This window comes from Aedes albopictus, chromosome 3, assembly GCF_035046485.1.
Source record: "Aedes albopictus strain Foshan chromosome 3, AalbF5, whole genome shotgun sequence".
Taxonomy (NCBI): Eukaryota; Metazoa; Arthropoda; class Insecta; order Diptera; family Culicidae; genus Aedes; species Aedes albopictus.
The window spans coordinates 326,532,252-326,550,583 of record NC_085138.1 but is presented as its reverse complement, the minus strand read 5'-3'; the positions used below and the strand labels follow the sequence as shown (position 1 = coordinate 326,550,583).

The window sequence follows — 18,332 nt, the reverse complement described above, 5'->3', positions numbered from 1 at the left end:
CATTTTAAATTTATGCACCCCCAGCCAGGTGCATAAAAAGGGGTGCCAGTGCACAGTGGTCCACGAACCAGATTCACGAGGAAAGATGCATTCAACGCCTTCAAATGAGTTTTTAGGCAAATATGGTCTTCTACAAAGTTGTTCTTAATAATAAGGCCCCCTTTAAAATGTGTATGAAAATTAGGGTGGTCCATATTTTCAAAGAAATTGGGAACCAAACTTTTTTATTTGCAAGAATAACTATATACATTCTTCGGAAAAGTTGTAGACACTTATAATGTAGCTTTAAAATTGATCGATCTAGAGGTATTTTTTCTGAATAAGCTAAGGGTGGTTCAAGGAAAACCGATTTTCTGGCGTCAACTTTTTCAGTTTCGATTTTTCATCAAAGTTGTTGAGCGTTTGAAGACGTGTCGTTTCGTGCGCTGAGATGGTCGTTATCTCTTTTGGTTCAAAAGTTGCAGGCGTTTTTCTTTAAAAAAAATAGTTTTTTAAAAAGGGTTTATGATGGGTTGGGGCAAACATGAAAAATATCTTTTGCCCGCATTCAAAAGAAGAAACGTTATTATAAAACATATCAAAAAATTATAGGTGTGTTATTTTTGTAACTCAAGTGAAAAATACTTGGAAAGTGCCTATTTTTCTAGAAAATCGTCAATATCTTTTAAACTGAATGACTAAGCAACATTCTCAGCGCACAAAAATGCGCGTTTTTTTCTCTCTCTCTTTCTCTCTTCTTGGCGTAACGTCCTCACTGGGACAAAGCCTGCTTCTCAGCTGTTCAATGAGCACTTCCACAGTTTTTAACTGAGAGCTTCCTCTGCCAATGACCATTTTGCATGTGTATATCGCACGAAGATACTCTATGCCCAAGGAAGTCAAGGAAATTTCCTTTTACGAAAAGATCCTGGACCGACCGGGAATCGAACCCGTCACCCTCAGCATGGTCATGCTGAATACCCGTGCGTTTACCGCCTCGGCTATATGGCGCGTTTTTGGAAGCTCTAAAAGTGGTACTTAGGCGACTTTGACGGGAAATTTTAAACAAAAAAGATAAAGCAATAAAACGATTTGTTCTAGCGTCACCCTATGAAAACTATGGGAAAATGCTCAAAACTGGGTCAAAACAGTTTAAACGCTTTATCTTTTTTTGTTTCAAATTACTCATCAAAGTTGCCTAAGAACCATTTTTAGAGCTTTAAAAAACGAACATTTTCATGCGCTGAAAATGTTGCTACGTCATTCCGTTCAAAAGATATTGATGATTTTCTAGAAAAAAAATTGGCACTTTTCAAGTACTTTTCACTTGAGTTACAAAAATAACACCCCTCTATTTTTTTTATATGTTTTACAGTCGAACCTCCATGAGTCGATGTTCCTTGACTCGATATCGACTCATGGAGGTAAATTTTTCCATACTGAAAAATAATTTCTGGGTTACTATGATGGCCCCATAAAAATGCTTCCCAAAGGATTTTTGTTCCACTTCTCGATATTTCCTTGAGTCGATGGTCCCTTCAATATCGACTCATGGAGGTTTTACTGTATAACATATTTCTTCTTTTGAATGCGGGCAAACGATATTTTTATGTTTGCCCCAACCCGTCATAACACATTAAAAAAAACTATGATTTTTTAAGAAAAATGCCTGTATCTTTTGAACCAAAAGAGATAACGACCATCTCAGCGCACGAAACGACGCGTCTTCAAATGCTCTACAAGGCGACTTTGATGAAAAATCGAAACTGAAAAAGTAAACCATCCTAACCATCTCAGGACTTACAAAGATGCTGTCTTCAGGTAAGTTATTCAGAAGACCAAAAGCAACAACTTTTCTGAGTACGGCATTTTTGTAGGTGTTCTGGTTTTAGAGATATCGAGGTGAGTCAGGGTGATGCAATATTGTTGCAATACTTTTTGTGAGTCCGTACTTATGACGGGTAGTGTATATTGAAAAGAGTTCCTTATTTTCAGAAACAACTTTGTAGAAGACCATATTAATCTACAAAATCATTTGAAGGCGCTGAATGCATCTTTCCTCGTAAATCTGTTTCGTGGACCATTGTGCAGTGTATACTGTGAAGATTTCATAGAAGAACAGAAATGATACGTCTTGTATATGCACATTTTCGCCTTTTCTTCTATCACATGTAGTAGTCAAAAAACTGAACAGTGAACATTAGTCAAAGGGTTTACATACCTTACATACGATATCTTTAAAACTAGTTCACCGATTTGCAAACATTTTTTTAGTTGTTCGTGTTTCAAATTTCGAGGTACTGAGCGGTTCACTTTTCATATATAAACTGAACTTTTTCCATGTACAACAACAGTTTTGTCATTATCAGGTTTTTTTTGTCGAGGAGAAAAAAATAATTTTCGTTAAAGTAAACCATTCAGTATCTCGAGATTTAAAATATGAATGATTAAAAAAATGATTGGAAAACGATCCACTAGTTTTACAGTTATCATGATCACCGTAACAGCACCTTTTGTAAATAAGGTAAGTAATTATGAGTTGAACCAAATTGCAACTGTTTGAAGCAGCGGAAAGTTTGACCGATTTTTTTTAATACGTGGAAATAATTTGCTGTGGTGAAAGTTCATGTCACGAGAATTAGCTTTTTGAAAAATAATAAAAAAGTTTGTGTTTGCACCAAATTTCATTGAAAAATTCGAGAAGTTTTCAACAACCATTTAAGTCTAAATTTGAACCAATTTTTAACTTTATATGGAGGCAGCTGCTCGAGTAACTCACACAACAGCAATTTTTATTCAAAACAATTAAAAATCACATGGAACTGCGACTTCTGAAAACTGTTTTTCATTAGACAGTAGAATCTCAACTTAGGATATTTGGAATTCTTCAGAAATTTTGAAACTAAATTTGGAACTTTTCATCACTTATTGGTATCAGGGCATCAGGTATTTTTTGCTGCACCTGTTTCAATTTGCCCCGGTGTAGCTTATGCACCTTTTCCAAATTTTGATTAACACAAAAACCAATAAATAATAGACATCGCATAAAATGAAACAAATTCTCCAAAATTTCCAGAGCATAATTATAGTGAAGAACAAAGCTTTTTATAAATTTGCCTCTGAAGGTCACAGTCTTCTCATGAAAGAAGCAGAAACAGCATCTATTTCGCTTTTAAGTGAATTATTCACAAGAATAAACAAGGATTCTAATATCTGAAGAAACTTGTTGCAAGATGACCAAAATTGTTTTGGCTCCATGCTTAAGTGTGTTCCATTGTGTGCTGAAAAAGAAAATGTGAACTGAGTCAAATAAGCACAAGTTTGAAATGCTATTTCAAAAACTGCTATGATATCTTTATCAACATGAAAGCTTCATAGACCATTCATTTATAGACTTGAAACACTTAAATAGGAAACAAATCGAAGACTTTTAAAATTTTGGAATTTTATTATCATACTTGAGGGGGTTAGAAGCAAAAGGGGTGTAAATGACAAAAACCCACTTTCGAGTAAATGACGTTTAAAGTTTTTCACCAATTTTTCATCCCATACAAAATGTATGGAGCTTCAAAATAGACCCAATTTTCTACGATTTATTGTATTTTTTCAATCATCGTAAAAATATTATTAGAAAAGTTCCTGAAAGCTTGAAATCCGAAGAATTTTTTGATATGCTCAGCTCAAAATCGACAAAATCGCCACTTACACCCCTTTGATTCTGGACCCCTCACTTCATTGATTGGGGCATGTTGATTTTTTTTAAGTAAAGATTTCCTTATTAAGCATGTGGCTCCCATTTTCATCGAACGAAAAACAAAGGATTAAAGCTTTCTTTGTTTTGTTTTTTTTTTTTTGAATTTTCAACAATTAAAAAAGTCGTTTTAACAATCAACCGATTGTTTCGAATACGATGAATTTAAGAGCGTGAGATTACTTATGGCACTCATACCCTATACAAACTTTTGTTAGCTGGTTTTAAAAACAATTTTCTTTACAGATTAAAATTAATAATATTTGCATCATTTCTGCAAGCGGGAGGTTTTATACGATTTTTTTTCCAAAAAGAGAGCTGAGTTGTTATTTAAAAATGAACTGCACATTTTTGCTCCAATTCACTTCATACTAAATGTGCATTGACTAGAAAACATTTTTAAAACTGTACAGTTCATTAATGTGTAGCACAAACATTCATCATAGGCATCGGAGGAAAAACTTTGTTTGCTAACACTTTTAATCTGCAGATTTAGATATCAATTGTATTTTCGTCCATCCATAGAAGAAAACATTTAGGGATTTACAACACTTGTTATTTTTCACTTTTCACCAGTTCTTTTCTGTTGGACGGTACAGCATTTCAAAGTTCATTTCCTCCTGCTCGGGTTCACAGCGTCTGAAGATCCTCACGTAAAGATATAAAAACAGCGGAAAAAGCGCGGCGAATTAAAAAATCGTAAGTAGCCAAGCAAATCCAAGAAATGGATGCGATTAGCTTGGATAAACGCGCACTTCTTTCGGATAGGCACACACACAAAAAAGTAACCGTCAGATGAGAACACAGAAATATAAAATTCGCGGATGTTTAAACACAATAATGATGACGCCGGCGATGCGATAAAACAACGGAAATCACGAGAGAAAGACGCGCCGAGACTCGCACTTCTACTATGACCACCTACTTAAGACGGGCGCGCGGATGGAAATAAACGACCGCCACCGAGAAACAATGCATTTATATCGCGGCTAGTGACTTTTCGGGGAACGCGCACATTTTGGGTATGAAAAGGCACGATCTTTCAAGTACTCGCTCACCCGACCGACCCCATCACCAGAGGCAACGAGCACAATCCGCTGCGCTGGCTGTTATATCTCGTCAACGACGACGTCGTCATCGTCATTTTGTTTGATCTATAGGGCCGTGCCGGAGTCAACCTCGCGGATTGTGTGTGTTTGCTCTCTAGCTGGGTAGAGTAGTGCGCCAACTTTGGCAGCTTCTCGGTTCAGCGGAACGAGCATTTGACGGTCGGTTTGATGGGCTTATGATGGGACCCTAGCCGCCACCCACCTCCCTTGACTTTTCACAGTTCCAGTGAGCACGGTTTGTTGCATTAGTCAGTGGGAAGGGTATGCGGGGAAAGCACTACTGTGCGGAGAGCTTTGTGATGTTCGATGTCAAATATTCGGTTGGGATTAGTTCGAATGCATACGTAACATAGCACAGTGTAGAATTGATAAAGAAGTTCAACAATGTGAATATGAATATAGGGTATGAGCGTCATCAGTAATCTCACGCTCCCATATTCATCCTATTCGAAAACAAGCGATTACGGCATCGATTGATTCCGTTCTTTTTGCTTTCATGCGTGCTCACTTCCAACAAAAAAAAAACAAAAATAAGAAACGAAACAAACAGAGCTTTAATCCTTTGTGTTTGGTAGGATGAAAATGGGAGCCACATGCTTAATAAGGGAACCAATACCCTAAATCAAATATGACCAACTTGGTACAAATATTATGCTATGACCCTGCACTCATTGCACTGTTGCGGACATACTTACATAGTGTGCACTGGAAATTACAATTTAACACGTTTCTAATTGAAAATATGCTTACGCTACCTTGTTTGACTTGTATTAACAAGCGGTGCTTCAAATAATTAATATTCTATCAAAACCTTTTCAAAACCTTATAGGTGCACAGTTCGAAAAATAATTAACGTCCCATTGTATGAGAACGTCCATAAATTACGTCACGCAAAAATTTTGTACAATTTACATTCCCCCTCCTCTCCTGTGTAACACTTTTTATATAAAACTTCTTAAATTTGTATATGAGTTGTCACACTTTTCTAAACCTCCCCACTCCTCTTCACTCCACAATGCGTGACATTTTTTTTACGGGCGTTCTTTTACACGCCAGGTGTTTTGACTTTTGCTATCAGGGTTCATTCAAATATTACGTAACGCAAAATTTGGCAATTTTAGACCCCCTCCCTCCCCCACGTAACAAATTTTGTATGCGAGATTTCGAAATTTTGTATGAAGCGTAACACGGCGTTAGACCCCCTCCCTCCCCCTTAGCGTTACGTAATATTTGAATGAACCCTCAGTGACCTCGAAAGTGGCCGGGGCCCGTGGCGCAGTGGCTACACGTTTGCTTCATAAGCGGATGGTCATGGGTTGGATCCCAGCCCCGGGGCTTTCGTCAGTTGCTCTTTCCCCCGAGAGCAGCTGACACTGACCATCTTCTGAGTCCATAGCTCAAATGAACCCGGATACTTGGACATCGGCGTACGGTAACCCATAATGGACCCTCAATCGGACGGGAAACAGGAGCAACCAGCAGCCACACATCAACATCCTAGAGCTCATCATTCTACCATAATAGGGTAGAAAGTGAAAGCAGCGCAACGGCCATCAGTTCGATGTAGTACAATTAGAAATAGAATACATTTAGGCGCTGTACAAAGTGTATGTGCAGCTTCCAATTGGAATCGCTCACGCAGTGCCTTAGTGGACAATAGAGCTGTAAATTAGGTTAAGTGATTGAAGAATAAAAAAATGAAAAAAAAAATAACTCGAAGGTACAATCAGTTCGCATCGTACTCTTGTGCTGTGCGGACGTAAGCTCTCTCTGCTGCAGGAAGTTTTACTACCTAAAGCAATTCAACAGTACTTATCAGTACTACCTACAATAGCACTTTTCAGCGCTAAATTTATACCTACTGATTCCTTTTCGATCCTTGCCTGGACCCGTGCCTTCGATTATTCGTTGGACCCGTTTACGGAAGTAAAATTCCGTGAAACGGTGGTAATCCTACTTGGACACCGATTAGAGAAAAAAAAAACTCCTGGAAGGTCACTTCTAATTAAATCATGGTTGCATTATCGAACAAAAGGAAGGGTGAATCCTTGAATTCACCGCTTCCTTCCAAAAAAGTCGGTTTCAAAACTGTCGCTAAACGCGACAAAGTTGGAAGGAAAAGAGAAGTTTCAGTTTCTTCGCTTCCTTCTACTAAAACGATTGTTTCGGAAGAAAATTTCGTTGAAATGAGTAATCCCTATGAAACGCTGAACAATTTTTCGGAACAGCAAATTGAGGATGCCTCTAGCCCAGGTACTTCAATTTCTGCTAAAAAACAACGGGTGCCGCCAATCGCGGTCAGCGTCTGTGAATTTGCTGGTTTTAGGCAGGAGATCTTGAACTCCATAAGGGGAATCAAGGTTTCCTTCCAAATTGCCAGGAAAGGAGACTGCCGCGTATTGCCAGAGATCCTGAAAGATCGGGATCTTCTTCTCAATTAGCTTACTGAGAAGAAGCACAAATTTTTCACATACGACGACAGGTCTGCACGCTTGTTCAAGGTCGTAATAAAAGGTCTGTCTAGTGATGACAAATCACCTGATGAGATCAAAACTGAACTCAACTTATTACTTGGATTCACTCCAGTCCAAGTAATAAAAATGAAAAAGAGAACCCGCTCTGAGAATCCTCGGCAGGGTATCTCTCAAGAATTTTATTTAGTTCACTTCAACAAAAGTGATCTAAATAACTTGAAATATTTGGAAAAGGCGAAGAAAATGTTTCTTGTCCAAGTGACATGGGAACATTTTCGTAAGCCTGTGGGAAATTTCCAGAACCCAACTCAGTGTCAAGGTTGGGGGCACGGAACGAAACATTGCCACATGGATGCTAAATGCATGATTTGTGGAGGATCTTCCCACGCCAAGGAAGACTGTCCGGTAAGAAAAGATACCAGAAAGTTTAAATGTACGAATTGCGGTGGCAACCATAAGTCAAACTTTTGGGATTACCCTATCCGCAAAAAAGTTGTTGAATCACGTGCCCGGCAGATGAATGGGAACGCTACTCGTACCCGAAACTCTGTAGGTAGAATTTCTAACAACACAAATTCTTCCATCAACGATCGGTTGAATAATTTTCATACCGCTCGTAATTATTCGCCGGAGGTAGTTAACCACCAAACAAATCTTCGAGCGAATAATCTACCCTCCAGCAGTGGAGTGAGTAATACTTCTAATTTTGTTCAAACGAATCGAGCTTTGGCTGCGGGTAAGCAAAATTCAAATAATTCCTATCACCAAACATCAAATTCGGAAAATGCACGTGATTCAGGCATGTCTGCTTCCGATTTTGACATTTTATCTTAACAATTGCAACGAATGATTGATGCAATGTTCAAAACTCAAACCATGGCTGAAGCAGTCCAAGTTGGAGTTAAATTTTCAAATAAAATTGTAATTGGATTACGTTTTGGTAATGGATCCAAATAAATTTTTAAACATTTTAAATTGGAATGCTCGTTCTCTAAATGGCAAAAAAAGATGAGCTATTCCATTTTTTAACAGTCAATAATGTGCATATTTCAGTTATTACTGAAACTTATTTAAAAACTGGGTCTTCAATCAAACGAAACCCAAACTATTTTATTTATAGAAATGATCGCCTAGATGGAGCATGTGGTGGAGTTGCTATCATCATTGACAGGCGCATCAAGCACCAAATTTTTTCATCATTTGAAACCAAAGTTTTTGAAACTTTGGGTGTTTCTGTTGAAACAAACTTTGGTAAACATACTTTCATTGCGGCCTACTTGCCTTTTCAATGCACTGGCCAGCAAATAGATTTTCTTAAATCTGATTTGCGAAAATTAATTCGCAACAGGACCAAATTTTTCATAATTGGTGATTTTAATGCGAAACACCGTTCGTGGAATAATCTTCAGTCCAATTCAAACGGCAGGATTTTATTTGATCAGTGCTCTTCAGGATATTTTCCTATTCAATATTCCTATTCAATATTCGATAGCCCCACTTGTTTTTCTTCTGTTAGAAATCCCTCAACAATTGATTTGGTCTTAACTGACTCAAGTCAGCATTGTAGCCAATTGATTACTCATGCTGACTTTGATTCTGACCATCTTCCTGTAACATTTCAAGTCTCCTATGAAGCGATTTTTAATCCCATCAGCTCTACTTTCAATTATCACAGAGCTGACTGGGATACATATAAAACATACATCATAGCCATTTAGATGTTAATGTTTCATTGGAAACACATTTTGATATTGACAATGCCCTCGAAACTTTGACTAGTACTATAGTCGAATCAATACCAAAGTGTGAAGTCAAATTCGACTCAGTTATTATTGACGACGATCTGAAACTTCTGACCCGTCTTAAAAACGTGAGAAGAAGACAATTCCAACGAACACGATATCCTGCTTTGAAAGTAATCTGGCAGAATCTTCAGAAGGAAATGAAAAAACGTTTCACCGAATTGAGAAACAAAAATTTTGCAAATAAAGTTTCTCAATTAAACCCCGGCTCTAAGCCGTTTTGGAAATTGACAAAAATTTTGAAAAAGCATCAGAAGCCTATTCCTGCGCTGAAAGAGGATAACAAAATATTATTAACTAATTCTGAAAAAGCACAAAAACTTGCCAAACAGTTTGAAAGTGCGCATAATTAAGAATAATAATAAAGAAGTTTACGAATATGAAAGCTCCGGGTGATGACGGAATTTTCTATATTCTCATAAAAAAACTTCCAGAAAGTTGCTTATTATTTTTGGTTAATATATTTAACAAATGTTTTCAGTTAGCATATTTTCCTAAAAAATGGAAAAATGCTAAAGTTGTTCCAATTTTGAAGCCTGACAAAAATCCTGCCGAAGCTTCTAGTTATCGTCCAATTAGCTTACTGTCATCTATCAGTAAACTTTTTGAAAAGCTTATTTTAAATAGAATGATGATTCATATTGATGAAAATTCTATTTTTGCCAATGAGCAGTTCGGATTCCGCCATGGACTCATCAATCAATCAATCTGAAGGTTATTCCACTGGCGTAGCACTTCTTGACATAGAAAAAGCATTCGATAGTGTTTGGCACGAAGGCTTGATCGTAAAATTGAAAAAAAAAATAATTTTCCACTATATATTATTAAAATTATTCAAAACTATTTATCAGATCGAACACTTCAAGTAAACTATCAAAATTCCAAGTCAGATAGATTACCTGTAAGAGCTGGTGTTCTACAAGGCAGCATACTGGGACCAATCTTATACAATATTTTTACCTCCGACTTACCTGATTTGCCACAGGGATGTCAAAAATCGTGGGCTGCAAAACGGTGAGTCGATAAGGAGAGCGTCCAGCATAGCTCTGGTCCTCATAAGTTCCTACCTCATGCTTCCACGGGTCAAGCGATGACAAAGACCGCCAGCTAAGAGTTGTGTGCTTAGCTGGTAGTGCAGCCTGGGCACTGTTGTCCTTCTGACTTCAGCTAGATTGAGGAGGTACGATCCTAGCGTCTGTTCACCAAGGAGGTGCGGCTCAAACAGCGTCTGTTCTGGCATCCAGCGGCTGTGTAAGAAACGCTGCACCACACCCAGCTAGATCCAAGGTGGTAGCCCCATCAGCATGGTCGTCCCAGTGTTGGTTGGGGCGTTAGGGGCTGTCCATAAACCACGTGGTCATTTTTTTGGGACTTTCAACCCCCCCCCCCCCGCGTGGTCATTAGTCCATACAAATTTTTTTATTCGTCCATACAAAATGGTCATTGGCCGAACCCCCCCCCCCCCCCCCTCATGACCACGTGGTTTATGGACAGCCCCTTAAACAGAACTGGCACGATAGCCCTCCGGCGAGACAGGAGTGTTGGCGTAGGCCCACCCGTAAAAATCCCCATTGCGAATAACATAGGAGAAAATACGACTCGATACAATCGGCAAAGACCCACGCGGCGAAATTAGGACTACGATTGGAAACTTGGAACATGGAATTGCAAGTCACTAGGTTTCGCAGGATGTGACAGGATAATCTACGACGAACTACATCCCCGCAACTTCGACATCGTGGCGTTGCAGGAACTTTGTTGGGCTGGACAGAAAGTGTGGAAAAGCGGGCAACGAGCGGCTACCTTCTACCAAAGCTGTGTCACCACCAATGAACTGGGAACAGGATTTATAGTGTTGGGCAAGATGCGACAACGTGTGATCGGGTGGCAGCCGATCAACGCAAGGATGTGCATGTTGAGAGTTAAGGGCCGTTTCTTCAACTACAGCATCATCAACGTGCCCACACGAAGGGAGACCCGATGACGAGAAAGAAGCGTTCTGCGCGCAGTTAGAGCAAACATACGATGGTTGCTCGCCGCGTGACGTGAAAATCGTTGTCAGCGACATGAACGCGCAGGTAGAAAGGAGGAAATGTACTGACCGGGAATCGGGCGAAACAGCCTGCACGCCGTATCGAATGATAACGGCCAGCGATGCGTAAACTTTGCAGCCTCCCGTGGTATGGTAGTCCGAAGCACCTTCTTCCCCCGCAAAGATATCCACAAAGCCACCTGGAGATCACCCGACCATCAAACAGAAAACCAAATCGACCATGTTCTAATCGACGGTAAATTCTTCTCAGATATAACCAACGTCCGCACATACCGCAGTGCGAATATAGATTCGGATCACTACTTAGTCGCTGTATGCATGCGCTCAAAACTTTCGACAGTTATCACCACGCGTCGAAGTCGAACGCCGCGGCTCAACATCGAGCAACTTCGTAACGTAGAAGTGGCTCAAGATTACGCGCAGCAGTTAGCAGTGGCCCTACCAACGGAAGAGCAGCTTGGCGCAGCTACACTTGAAGATGGCTGGAGGGACATCCGATCCGCCATAGGTAGTACCCCGGCTATAGCACTAGGCTTCGCGACTCCGAATCACAGAAACGACTGGTACGACGGCGAATGTGAACAGTTGAAAAACGAGAAGAATGCAGCATGGGCGAGAATACTGCAACACCGTACGAGAGCGAATGAGGCACGTTACAAACAGGCGCGGAACAGGCAGAACTCAGTCTTCCGGATGAAGAAGCGCCAGCAGGAAGAACGAGATCGCGAAGCGATGGAACAGCTGTACCGCGCTAAAGACACACGAAAGTTCTACGAGAAGCTGAACCGCTCGCGCAAAGGCTTTGTGCCACAAGCCGACATGTGCCGAGATAATCACGGGAATATTCTCACGAGCGAGCGTGAGGTGGTCGAGAGGTGGCGGCAGCATTACGATGAGCGCCTCAACGGCGACGTTGCAAGTACCGAAGGTGGCGTGGTAACAGATCTAGGAGCATGTGCACAGGACGAATGACTTCCGGCCCCTGACCTCCAAGAGATTGAGGAGGAGGTTGGCCGGTTGAAAAACAACAAAGCCGCTGGGGCAGATCAACTACCAAGCGAGCTTCTAAAATACGGTGGAGAAACACTGGTGAGAGCATTACACTGGGTCATTACCAAGATTTGGGAGGAGGGAGTATTACCGGAGCAATGGATGGAAGGTATCGTGTGTCCCATCTACAAAAAGGGCGACAGGTTGGATTGCGGGAACTACCACGCGATCACACTACTGAGCGCTGCCTACAAGATACTCTCTCAAATTTTATGCCGCCGTCTATCACCAATTGCAAGAGAGTTCGTGGGGCAATATAAGGCTGGATTTATCAAATCGGCGTATGATACAATCGATCGAGAACAGCTATGGCAGATTATGCACGAATACGGATTCCCGGATAAACTGATACGATTGATCAAGGCGACGATGGATCGAGTGATGTGCGTAGTTCGAGTATCAGGGACACTCTCGAGTAACTTGGAATCTCGCAGAGGGTTACGGTAAGGTGATGGTCTTTCGTGTTTGCTGTTCAACATTTCTTTAGAGGGTGCAATAAGGAGAGCAGGGATAAACACGAGTGGGACGATTTTCACGAAGTCCGTTCAGCTGCTTGGTTGCGCCGATGAAATTGATATTATTGCTCGTATATTTGAGACGATGGCGGAAACGTACATCCGACTAAAGAGTGAAGCCAGGCGAATCGGATTAATCATTAATGTGTCGAAGACAAAGTACATGATGGCGAAGGGCTCCAGCGAGGAATCACCGCGCTCGCCACCCCGAATTTATATCGACGGTGATGAAATCGAGGCGGTTGAAGAATTCGTGTACTTGGGCTCACTGGTGACCACCGACAACGACCCCAGCAGAGAAATTCAGAGGCACATTGTGGCAGGAAATCGTTCTTTGGACTCCGCAGAACTCTAGGATCGAATAAAGTTCGCCGTAACACGAAGTTAACCATCTACAAAACGCTGATTAGACCGGTCGTCTTCTATGTGCACGAAACATGGACCCTACGTGCAGAGGACCAACGCGCCCTTGGAGTTTTCGAACGGAAGGCGTTGCGTACCATCTACAGCGGAGTGCAGATGGAAGACGGGACTTGGAGAAGGTGAATGAACCACGAGCTGCATCATCTGCTGGGAGAACCAACCATCGTCCATACCGCGAAAGTCGGGAGGCTACGGTGGGCGGGTCACGTTATCAGGATGTCGGAGAGCAACCCGACTAAAATGGTTCTCGAGAGTCATCTGACCGGTACAAGAAGACGTGGAGCGCAGCGAGCTAGGTAGTTCGACCAAGTGGTAGACGATCTGCGGACCCTACGCAGAGTGCGGAACTGGAGACAAACAGTCATGGACCGAGTGGAATGGAGGCGGCTGCTATGTACAGCAGAGGCCACCCCGGCCTTAGCATGATCGGTAAGGTAAGTCAGGCAAACATATTAGGGGTACTCACTAAACAGATTAAGGGATTTCACTAAACAGTGTAAACTGATTCAACTGATTAAACGTCGCGATCACCAAGGCAATCTTCGATCATTTTATTCGCAATTTCATGAAACATTTCAATAATCAGATAATCATGTAAAAATCATGATTTTGCAACTCGTTATATAAATAACTACATAGTATACTTTTGAAGAACCCAATTTTAGCTACTCAAGGATATGTCTAAAATATTATAGTCTATTGAAGTGCATTTTATAAAATTTTGTTGAAGAAAATAAACCGTGGATACTCAGTTATGGATCACACACGGTTTCGGATCAAATTCATGATTGTGGTCGTATGTTGCAGCTTAGCATGGCATGGCGTGGCATAGTATAGTGTTTATGCTATGAAGACTATGCTGTGTTATGTCATGCTGTGCAGTGAGGCGACATTTGACCGTAAACAACGAATTGATCCGTAACCGTGTGTGATCCATAACTGTGTATCCACGGTATAGTAGCGTGGTTCAAAATATCGTCTCCAATCGTTTCAATTCGTTACCAGATTCTATGCCTTCTCCCAAAATTTGAATTCATTTGGTTGAAAATTGAGACTGCATAAGCCCTTCAAAGTTTGTATAGGAATTACAATGGGGAAACGATGTTTTTCATTCAATCGACCTTAGCATTTCTCCAAGTGCCTTAGAGGATTAGTTGACCCATGGTACTGGTGGATTACTCTATCAGCTACAACTTAGCCGAAGACCGCATTTAAATCGCACGCCTCATTAATTAGGCATCGATTTGTATTCAGCTGGACAAACTTTAGCAATGATCCCCCAGCTTCCCAGCAGGCAACATTGCTGCATATGGCGCCATAGATACACTGAAAGCTGGCTTAAGGTTGAAATTACTATTCTGAGGGTCAATTTGAATGCACAACGCCACTAAATTTGTGCAGACTGATTTTCGTTTCATTTCAACAGATTAATGTTTTCAATTTTACCATGGGGTCCATGGATTTACATGGATTTACAATTAAAAAAAAGTTTTTGTTGACAATCGGATTCGAACCAAGAATCTTGACATCAATGAGGCATGCGATTTGAATGCGGTCTTCGGCAAAGTTGTAGCTAATGGAGTAATCTAGGAGTACCAAGGGTCAACTAATCCTTTAGAGCACTTGGGGAAATGTTATGGTCGAATGAATGAAAAACATCGTTTTCTCATAGTAATTCCTAAACAAACTTTGAAAGGGCTTGCGCAGTCTCAATTTTTAACCAAATCTGCTCATTTTTTTAGGAGAAGGCTTAGAATCTGGTTACGAATCGAATAAGCGGTGTGGAGCAAAACCGATTTTCTGTATAGCGCTTCAGGATTCTTGGGGACCCCCCTAGTCGGGGATTGAGGCACTTGCCCTTTTAACCCCCCCCCCCCCCCATTAAATCCGGGCCTGGTACCTACTACAAAACTACTTTACATTTGAAAAATTCCAGAAAAAACATTTACAAATCTGGATAAGGCCGGGAAAATTGATTGGTTCAAAAATCGGATGGAAAATGACCGAGTTATAGCAAGCTCCCAACTGTTTAGGAGGCATGGCAGTGGGAGTGTTATAGAAAATTATCAACAATGTAACTCTTGTACCAGTGTGCAGTGCATCTATAAGTAGTCACTTCTTCGCTCCCACTGTTCCATCAAAATGTTCAACCTAGTGGATTTTCCGCCGTTTAGAGCGTCAAAATTAAATTGCGCCAAATTAGTCGTTGTCACCCGTTGAAGCAGGTAGTCAAGTATGTAGTGCCGAAGTACACGCTTCGCATGTCGCGTGCCCAGTCGTGTACAACTAGATCTATTAGTATTTTCCTTTATGCTCAAGCCGCCGCCGCTTGCTGCCACCATTCGAATCACTCTTCTGTGACCATAGCTCATCTATAGTGCTGCTGCTGTATCTTGATGTAGTCGCGCGGTACACAATAAGGTATGTACAGCTACGCTCGGATATGAATGATGTGTTTCAATGAACGCTAACTTGCATCGCCACTATTCGCGTAGTATGGGTACTTAGCTACACAGACGCTTTTCCAGCTCGATTGGAAAAGAATAAAGCAGCAATCAGTCTTTGATGGCACGCTGACGTAACGACTATGATGATGGTTGACATGGATTTGCTCCTACCGCACCTCTGCACCCGGCCAGTCGTTAGAGTTCCTCTGCCAGGTGTGACAACAGAAGAATTCTACTCATTCGGATGCTGGTCGAATTCTCCGGCCAGCGCAGAGCTACCCGGGTAAACAACAATCAAGTGGTTTCAAAGCCACAATGGCAGCGGGCGCACGGCAACGCATCCCTCACTAATGCTGGTGGATTACGAAACCGATAAATGCCATGCGACAATTTGTTGCATCTTTGGGAAGTCAGCGCAGTAAGTAGAATACAATGTCCGCTCGACCCGGTCGCGGTCTGGGAACCTTCGTGGAAAACAGACACGTGTCTGTGCGGGACATATGACATCAAACGCGACGACAGACAGCAGCGCTAGGGCAACAATTGGCCGAGTTCTAGAACGGAGAAAAAAGTTTCGTTTGATGAAGTGCCATTAGCGTCATCATCGGATGACGGAACACTTTTTCTGAGAACGAACTTGATAAGCCTATGTTTTGAGGAAACATGTCGCCTACGCCCTATGCGGTTGTTTTGAATACACAGTACTTTTACAAAAAGATGAGCATATTTTTCGATGAATGAAATGTGACCTTATACCTACTTTGCATTGATTCATTTCCATTGATTTATTCGGAGCTGAAACGAAAACAACCACCTCCTATACGAAGTGCTCTCAACAGAGTTGAGAAGGCCATTTCGACATAAGGGGCTATTCATAAACCACGTAGACCAAAATCTGGAAATCTCAGAACCCCCCCCCCCTCCCCCTTCGTAGACTTTTGTCCATACAAAAATTTTGAAATTTGTAAGGAGCGTAGACTTTGGCCAGACCCCCTTCCCCCAAAAAATCTACGTGGTTAATGAACGGCCCCTTACTAGATTAAATCACCTGCAGCACATTTCAGAAGCTGAACCTGAAAATATGGAATATTAAAAACATGTACGGCTAGAAAGTCACGGAAAACCGCTCTGACTTTAAAATTTAAGGTCAATGTAATCGACTATCTTTCAAAAAATGTCAATTGATATTCATGATGTGACAGACAGCTCCATCATTATTGCACGATGATCTGGGCATAAACCATTCATTAAACTGGCCAAAACCGCAGTCAACAAAACGTGACATTGAGGATCCAATTTCGAGGACATTTTGGGCATAAAATGGAAACATGGCATGCGACAGCTCCATCTTCATGCTTTCCCATGACGATTATCATGATGACATGGGCATGGACTAGCGATCTCATTAAAACATACATTGCCAGAGGAAATCCTTAAAGAATAATATCAAGGACACTCCAAAAAAAGGAATCTCTTAGGAATTCACCCTAAATCCTCTCTGAGATTCAGAGAAATATCCTAAAGGAATTCCTAGAGAAATCCCTGTGGGGATTACTGGAATCCCTGAAGAAATTCCTGGAGGAGTCCCTGGGGGAATTCCTGCGGGAAATCCTGGAGGAATTCCTGAAGTAATCCTTGGAAGAATCCCTGAAGGAATTCCTGGAGGAAACCCTGAATGAGTACCTGGAAAAATCCCTGAAGGAATTCCTGGAGTAATTCCTGGAGGAATCCCTGAAGGACTTCTTGGAGGAATCCCTGAAGGAATCCCTGAAGGAATTCCAGGAGGAATCCCTGAAGACATTCCTGGAGGAATCCCTGAAGGAATTCCTGGAGGAATCCCTGTGGGAATTCCTGGAGGAATCCCTGAAGGAATTCCTGGAGGAATCCCTGAAGGAAGTCCTGGAGGAATCCCTGAAGGAATTCCTGGAGTAATCCCTGAAGGAATTCCTGGAGGAATCCCTGAAGGAATTCCTGGAGGAATCCCTGAAGGAATTCCTGGAAGAATCCCTGAAGGAATTCCTGGAGGAATCCCTGAAGGAATTCCTGGAGGAATCCCTGAAGGAATTCCTGGAGGAATCCCTGAAGGAATTCCTGGAGGAATCCCTGAAGGAATTCCTGGAGGAATCCCTGAAGGAATTCCTGGAGGAATCCCTGAAGGAATTCCTGGAGGAATCCCTGAAGGAATTCCTGGAGGGATCCCTGAAGGAATTCCTGGAGGAATCCCTGAAGGAATTCCTGGAGAAATCCCTGAAGGAATTCCTGGAGGAATCCCTGAAGGAATTCCTGGAGGAATCCCTGAAGGAATTCCTGGAGGAATCCCTGAAGGAATTCCTGGAGGAATCCCTGTGGGAATTCCTGGAGGAATCCCTGAAGGAATTCCTGGAGGAATCCCTGAAGGAATTCCTGGAGGAATCCCTGAAGGAATTCCTGGAGGAATCCCTGAAGGAATTCCTGGAGGAATCCCTGAAGGAATTCCTGGAGGAATCCCTGAAGGAATTCCTGGAGGAATCCCTGAAGGAATTCCTGGAGGAATCCCTGAAGGAATTCCTGGAGGAATCCCTGAAGGAATTCCTGGAGGAATCCCTGAAGGAATTCCTGGAGGAATCCCTGAAGGAATTCCTGGAGGAATCCCTGAAGGAATTCCTGGAGGAATCCCTGAAGGAATTCCTGGAGGAATCCCTGAAGGAATTCCTGGAGGAATTCCTGAAGGAATTCCTGGAGGAACCCCT

The 18,332-nt window shown here is 41.8% G+C and overlaps 1 protein-coding gene across 6 annotated transcripts in view; it reads right to left on the bottom strand.

The window, feature by feature from the left end:
* Window positions 1–4,772, bottom strand: part of LOC109426891 (heterogeneous nuclear ribonucleoprotein A3) — a 37,764-nt gene extending 32,992 nt beyond the window's left edge. The window contains exon 1 of one of the 6 annotated variants that reach the window (XM_029865304.2): window positions 4,656–4,772. The gene's annotated coding sequence lies outside the window, so the exon portion shown is untranslated. Of the gene's footprint in view, window positions 1–4,506 lie in introns of all 6 variants that reach the window. The other 5 variants (XM_029865305.2, XM_029865307.2, XM_019702449.4 and 2 more) reach the window with 5 other exon arrangements.
* Window positions 4,773–18,332: the final 13,560 nt, after the last annotated feature.